Here is a 7,710-nt window from a genome sequence, read left to right on the forward strand (position 1 = left end):
CGCTGATGTTGTATGGACCACATGTTCAACATTAAGTTATCTGACGATGGCCTAAGAAACCGAAATCTCGTCCATAATGAACAAATAAATATTATTGTTGAACATTAATACTTCGTTTACACGTTATTAATATGTTCTCCAAGAATCTACGGAATATTACACAAAAATAATAATAAGATTCAAAAATCGTACTAATCAAAGTCTGACGGTAATATTTAGAAGAACATGGTTGCCTATGTAATTAAGAGATCAAAGAAACAAAATTTTCCACTCGTTTCGTAGCGATAAGGATCTCGATCAAATGTTTACTGTATCCTTTCATGTTAGAAAATAAATTCTTACATCTCCGTTGACTGAGAAAGTTTCCTTGATCAACTACGTACCAAGGCTGCTCGCCATACAGTCTGCGTGCTAAAAAGTTTCACCGTCGCTGAATAGGCGGCGAAATTTTTACAAGATAACTTATGTACTGTGTGAAAATGAAGCAAAGCAAATGCCAGAAGTGTCAAGAGAAATAGGATTCCGAGAATATAGCCTTTAACATTCGTGAATATTTTACAGTTACGTTGCTACGATAGTAATTACGCACATAGCGATTCTATACGGGGATACTCTAATATGTTACCAATAGATAAGAGCCGTCAGGGAAGAAGAATTTTGATCCGGACTAATTTCGATCTGCCTGTTCGAAGAGACTGAAACAGAGAAGTAGGTATAAAATGTGCCGTCACGAATGAATCCAAAACTCTGCAGCTGAATATGCACTGTCTTCAACTTTCATGTTGAGTTAAATATATGTGCTGAACCGAATCGAGAACTCTAAACCTACCCTTCGCGATTAATTATCTTACCTTCTGAGCTATTCAGGCACGATGCACGAGTCACCAACTTTCCTTCAGGCAGCAGCTCTTTCCTACTCCTCAGAAACTCTCCTACTCACCTTTCAAGGTCAGCTGTCCAGGAAGAAAACTGAAAAAATTGGTACACGACAACGTACAGGCTGTTTTCTAGAATGAATTATCACTCTGAAGCGAGATGGGATGTGAGTCGTAATTGTATAGCTCAGATGGTAGGAGTATTCCATGACAAAAGTAAATTTCCCGGTGCAGGGCCCGGAAGAGTCAAATGTTTCGCCTGTTCGTCCATTGGACACAATTTGGGGTCGGTCATTGTGTGTCTCATTAGTGCACATTCTGTGGGTCGACAGTTCCTCTTAGCGCCTCATACAGTTCCAAGATCCAACATAATTTTCCAAACAAGCAATGAAAATGGGCAATTGCTAATATACAAAGTGTTTCACAAGTCTTATTACAGGCTTCTGGGGGCTGTAAAGGTCACAATGTTTTGGCGATAAATGTATGTCTGGAAATGTACGGTTGGATGTAAAATAAGTTTGAAGATCGTATGTTCTGCTTTCAAGCCTCCCTCTTTGCGGCACGGTCATAGTGGAGACAATGAGCTGTCACCGTAGTTCTCCACATGAGATGGTTTGCTTACGGATCGTGCTGTTCGTTGTACAAGTTGAATCTTTGACGCATTATTTTATACGCCCGGTTCACAATTTCTGGAGCGCATCCTTGGAACACGGCAATTACGAGGATACCAGTTTCTCGCACCCGCTGGTGTAGTCGGACGAAAATGATAGCCTATATGAGGGACTGAGAAGCTTGGAAAACGCTTTCGATGTACACGTTCTGCAGCTCAGATTTGAAAGTGATCCGATTTCCAAACGGCACAATTTCAGACATGGATGCTTTATGAGAACTGTATCTACTGTCCCCTCTGCAGCCCCTATATTTGCTACTGAGTCTCTCTACAGCCCCTAATCTAAGTTCCCCAACAGATACTTTATTTTTAATTCCGAATTAGAATCGCGTGCACATGACTATCGACAAGCGGTATCTGCTTCACAGGATTCAAAATATCTTTCAAAGTACAGTGATGTCTCGCGCATAGTTTCCTCTATTATTTAATGTTTATTGTGAAAGCTGTAAGAAGTTTATACAGCAGTTTGAAATAATAATTACAAAAGCTGATAACAGATGGCGCTGTACACTGTACAGCTCATATCAGCATACATAAGTGTGATAATCGTATGAAAACAATGTTTGCAAACAAACACATCACAATGTTTTCAAAATGTTCACCATTGCTACTACAGAGGTGGCGTAAACGAAGAATGAAATTCGCCAACACATTTCGTAGTGTCTCAACCGAAATGGATTCAAATGCCACAGAGATCGCCGGTTCAAGCTCGTCCAGCGTGGCAGGATTCTTCGGGTAGACCATGTCTTTCGCTGTGCCCCACAAAAAAAAGTCAGAGGGAGTCAAATCCAACGAATATGGAGGCCAATCCATGCCTGCACCAGTAAATTTGGGATATTCCAAAGTAATGACTCGATTCCAAAAGTATCCTTCAAGAAAGCGAAACACTTGTTCGGACCGATGTGGTCGGGCTCCATCTTGCATAAACCATTCAGTACCTGGTCGATCTTCTAACGCTTGCTATGTGGCGACAAATTGATCCAAAATTGCAACGTAACGTGCACCAGTGACCGTTTCTCGAATGAAAAAAGGGCCAACAATGCCTCTGCTGCATTTTGCAGCCCACACAGTAACTTTAGGAGAATACAGGGGTTTCGCTTCACACCAATATGGCTTTTCGGAACCCCAAAATCGCCAGTTCCGCTTATTCACGTATCCATTCAGGTGTAAGTGTGTTTCATCTGTAAACCAGATGCAGCCAACATCAAATCCTTCACTATCAATCATTGTGAGCATCTGATTAGCAAAGGCAACCCTTTGTTGCACAGCTCGTACGGGTATGGCCTGGTGCGTTTGAATTTTGAATGGAAACATGTGTAGGCTCTTTCTCAGTATTTTCTGCGTGCTGGAACGCTTCAAACCAGTCTCAAATGCAATTCTACGGACGCATGACATTGGATTTCGCTGAATAATTCCAGAAACTGTGGCGATATTTTCAGGTGTATCTGCGGATTGCTTGCGGCCAACATGCCCCGTTAGATCATCAGTTACGCTGCCTGTTCGTTGAAATTTTGCGAAGGGCGTACGAATTGTTTTCGCATCGGGTCCTTTTTGAACATTAAATAATGCTTGAAAACTTCGCCTTGTTGCTGTAGGACTCTCTTCTAACCTGTGGTACTCCATCACCCGAAAAACCCGTTGTTCAATGGAGTACATGGTTTTAATCTCTTCCTTCGGTACGCTAACCTCCTTTCACGTGGAACTGATCGCTCTGAGCTTCGGATCACTATTTGTATTAGGCATTACGTATGGCGATTACAGCGCCATCTGTTAGCAGCCTTTGTAACTACTGTATTATTTCAAACTGATGTATAAACTTCTTACAGCTTTCACAATAAACGTACCGTTTACTGCATTCCTCTATCGATCTTTGTTTTCGACATATTTAATTTTGAAATCAGGGAGTCCTTTTCTGAACACCATGTATCTAATTGTATGACAATTTTTGTTCAGCATACTAGTTTTAGGCGGATAGTGGAGAGACACGGGGAGTTACAAGCCGATTTACATATGGCTTTTATTGATTTGGAGGAAGCATATGACAGAGCCGCAAGGGAGGAAATATGAAGAAGCATGAGAGAGCAGTGCGTGCCAGAGAAGTATGTGAGGTTAGTGAAGGAAATGTACAGAGGAGCAATGACACAGGTGAGAAGTAGTGTGAGCATGACAAAGGAGTTTCCAGTAAAAGTAGGGTCACATCAAGGGTCTGCGCTTAGTCCCTATCTCTTTGACCTGATAATGGATGTGCTGGTGAAAGATGTGAAGAAGGAAGCGCCGTGAAATATGATGTTTGCTGATGATGTGGTTCTTTGTGAGCAGAGCATCGACAGACTTGAGGAAAAGCCGGAGGATTGGAGGAAGGCACTAGAAGAAAGAGGAATGAAAATTAGCAGGACAGAGTCAGAATATTTAGCACTGAAGGATATGCAGATGAGGTCTTGCAAGATCAAGGATGATGAGCTGAAATCGGTCTGCAAATTTAAATACCTGGGGTCGTACATACAGAGGGATGGATGACTGGAAAGCGAGATACAACAACGAATAAATTGCGGTTGCAATAACTGGAGGAAAATGAGTTGACTGTTGTGTGACAACAAGGTGAGCACTGAGTGGAAAGGGAAAGTGTACAAGTCGGTGGTAAGGCCTGCTATGATATACGGGGCAGAGACATGGCCAATCACAGTAACCCAGGAAAGGAAGATGGAAATGGCCGGAATGAGGATGCTGAAGTGGATGTGTGGGGAAACAAGGAAGGACAGGATTAGAAATGAACTTATATACGACGACAGTAACGTGTTCTCGAAAGAACAGTTACTGTTTATGACCGTGCAGCTTTTCCCTGGAATAAATAATAACTAACTGACAACCTCAGCTGCCGACAGGTGTTGTTGACATACAGTTGGGAATGTGCGTCCCACGGGAAGCGTGCAAGGGATAAGTCCCTTCAGTCGCGCTATTCATCTGTGTCCTCGGTGGCTCAGATGGGTTGAGCGTCTGCCATGTAAGCAGGAGATCCCGGGTTCGAGTCCCGGTCGGGGCACTCATTTTAAGCTGTCCACATCGAGGTATGTCAACAACACCTGACGGCAGCTGGGGCTGTCAGTTAGTCATCAGAAATGAATTTGTTAGAGGAGCTGTGAAAGTGGGACCCATGGGGAAAAAGATACAAGAGAGCAGACTGAGGTGGTACAGACACTTAAAGAGAAAAGGGGAAGAGCATATCGCAAACAGAGTTGAGGATATAAAGACTGAAGGAGCGATAAGGAGAGGAAGACCGAAGATGAGGGGAAAGGATAAGATATCCGGAGACCTAAAGGAGAAAGGATGGAAGAAGGAAGAGGCAATGGATAAGAGTACTATGGAGGAGAAGGATCCAGAGCAGCAACGTCGACCCTACGTGACGTGGGACAAGGCGACGATAAAGAAGAAGAAGATACTAGTTTTAGATATTCTGTATTTGTCAGTGAAGATGTGCCTTACATCCAGAGATCATCAATGGGTTGTTTATTTCAAGGATTATACAATTTGTTTCCTAAATTATATGATCTGTGTTAACCCTGTGGGTACCAGCGGTTTCTGCATGAAACCACCATATTATTATTATTATTTTGTTTTTTTAACCACTAGGACCTTTCTCATGAATCCAGCGACGATGTTGCAAGAAAGAAGCATCTAGTGGTACAGTGCACTTCTACGTATGTAGTGCGTTGAAGCCGTCACTTATAGCATTCACACTAACAGTCGACCCAGAGATTGTGCTACGTGACTGTAGAAGGATGTGGGTTTTCTTTTTATAGTGATCATGTTGAGGAGATCACTGTCAGTGAAAGTAAAAATATCTAAGTTACTGTAACCTAAATTTCAAATTGTACTACTGTCGTTATGGTTGGTTTCCAAATGATATCACTGGAGCAGTAAGTACTTTTGTTATAGATTTAGTAAATTATAGGCCACTAAAGACTTAAGACTATTACTTGTTTTAGGATTTATGAATTCATGGTATTTTCGAGATGTGAGACTGTATCTAGGAAAAGTGTGAAACGTCTTGCAAATATATCTTATGAAATGATAGTTAGGTCAAAACTAAATGAGCCAGTAGTTAAAAAATAAAGCCATAACTTTAGATAAATAGATTGTTTAGTTTCCAGAAAATCTTTCTGCCATTCGTTAAACCACCTCATTAAAATAGATGACTGTCAACTTTTTGCCAGTTTTTTCCTGTACTCGTCGCTTACTATGATGGTCAAGTCAATTCTATGAAAAACTGTAACATTACTTTTTGTATTGTTGCGACTCGAACGATTTACGAACTTCCGAACAACGGACGTATTTCAACAATAAACATTCATCGACAATTGTTTGGTTTTGAAGCTCGGCCTGTTCGTTCAAAATAATCTCAGAACGTTTCGACGACTGCGTGAAAATTTATTTCTTCTTAAATACTTAGCAGTCCATATTTTTCTGTGGTATGTCGTATAGAAAGACATTGTGCTATGTTGCTGGCTGCACGTTTTTCTTCTTTCTAGTGTAAGATGTATGAAGACAGGTTGTTACCGGTGAGATTCGGTTGTTATAATCTGATGTCCGCTGAATTATGTCTTGAAATATCTTTGCCTATTCTCGGCATATTGTCTCACTACCATCGCATTTTAGCTTATAAAAAGCTGCTAGGTTAAATATGTTAAATCTAAATTGTTGTTCTGGGGAATTACAAATTCGTATTCGAACTGCGTATTACGATCTTTGTTCTCATCTTCGATTTTTCAAGTGCAAGATTGCTTCTGTCTGAAGAATTTCCCCAGTATAGACTGATAGTGCATTGAGCGTTTTGATTATAATGTCTTTCTGCTAGTATAATGCTGCATTTTATTTTCACTAGCATACAGATTTTTACAAGGAAAGTGCCGAACTCGATCACTCAAACATGAACGAAAATGAGCTCAGAATATTAGCCGCTCGCCCCATAAAACACAAATATGAACCATTACAGTGCTAAGCTGTGCCCTTTACTCCAAGTGATACTTGAATGATAACACCTTCAGTAATTAAGAGAGGACCTTACTAGCATGCAGCAACTAAATGGGGATCTAATGGGATCAAAGAACACATATTTCAGCGTCGGGACCTGCTGCTATACTTGTATGTGCCTGTGGTTAAAACAATTACGCTATATGAACAACAAAATTTTTCAAAGGGCAGGCATGGGATTTCGATCAAATAAAGTGGAAGAGATTCGCATCAGACTAAAGCCACTTTTTCTCTTTGTTCATCACTTCTGTATTCAAACTGTGCAATATCAAACTCCATAGTAATTACAGTTTCAAACCATGATATACTGATGTGTCAATGACACAGTCCGTCTGTTTGCAAGGATATTGTAACACAGGCTTGTACTTCGGTGTGAAGTTGAATAGTATATAGTTCGGTCTCAATTTGCGTTGACCATTACGTTAAAATTCAACATGTGCACTTTGAAGACAGAATAGCTGTGCAGTCATTTTAGGTTAGTACAAAAAGGTTTGTTGCACAGACAGCGTAATTATTTTAATTAGATGGTAAAACAGAAATAGATCCCTTCACTGAAATACACACAAAAAAAAAATAACTTTTGCATCACCCCGGTTCCCAGAACTCCTGAAGGTACACATTAACTATGGTTATAATATCACAGACACAGTCTCTTAAACTGTTCAGAGATGTCACTAAACCCGCCCAAAGATATAAAAAACCATGCATGAGCAGCGCCTATTAGTCGGAGACGGTCCGACTGCCGATCAGATCTAGTCATTCCACCAGGAAGGAGGTACACGGCTCGTGTTGTCTGTAGTTCAACCATGCCTAGACGGTTCGATCGCGACCGCATTGTTACTTTGTGCCAGGAAAGGCTCTCAACAAGGGAAGTGTCCAGGCGTCTCGGAGTGAACTAAAGCGATGTTGTTCGGACATGGAGGAGATACAGAGAGACAGGAAATGTAGATTACATGCCTCTCTCAGGCCGCCAAAGGGCTACTACTGCAGTGGATGACCGCTACGTACGGATTATGGCTCGGAAACGCCAACATGTTGTAATGATTTTCGTGCAGCCACAGTACAACGACCAAACTGTGCGCGTTAGGTTGCATCATGCGCAAGTTCACTCCCGACGTCCATAGCGAGATCCGTCTT

The 7,710-nt window shown here is 41.3% G+C and overlaps 1 non-coding gene across 1 annotated transcript; it reads left to right on the forward strand.

The window, feature by feature from the left end:
- The first annotated feature begins 4,511 nt into the window (after positions 1-4,511).
- On the forward strand, positions 4,512-4,585 carry Trnat-ugu (transfer RNA threonine (anticodon UGU)). The gene has a single exon. It is a non-coding gene; the product is annotated as a tRNA-Thr (tRNA).
- Positions 4,586-7,710: the final 3,125 nt, after the last annotated feature.

Source organism: Schistocerca gregaria, chromosome 8, assembly GCF_023897955.1.
Source record: "Schistocerca gregaria isolate iqSchGreg1 chromosome 8, iqSchGreg1.2, whole genome shotgun sequence".
Taxonomy (NCBI): Eukaryota; Metazoa; Arthropoda; class Insecta; order Orthoptera; family Acrididae; genus Schistocerca; species Schistocerca gregaria.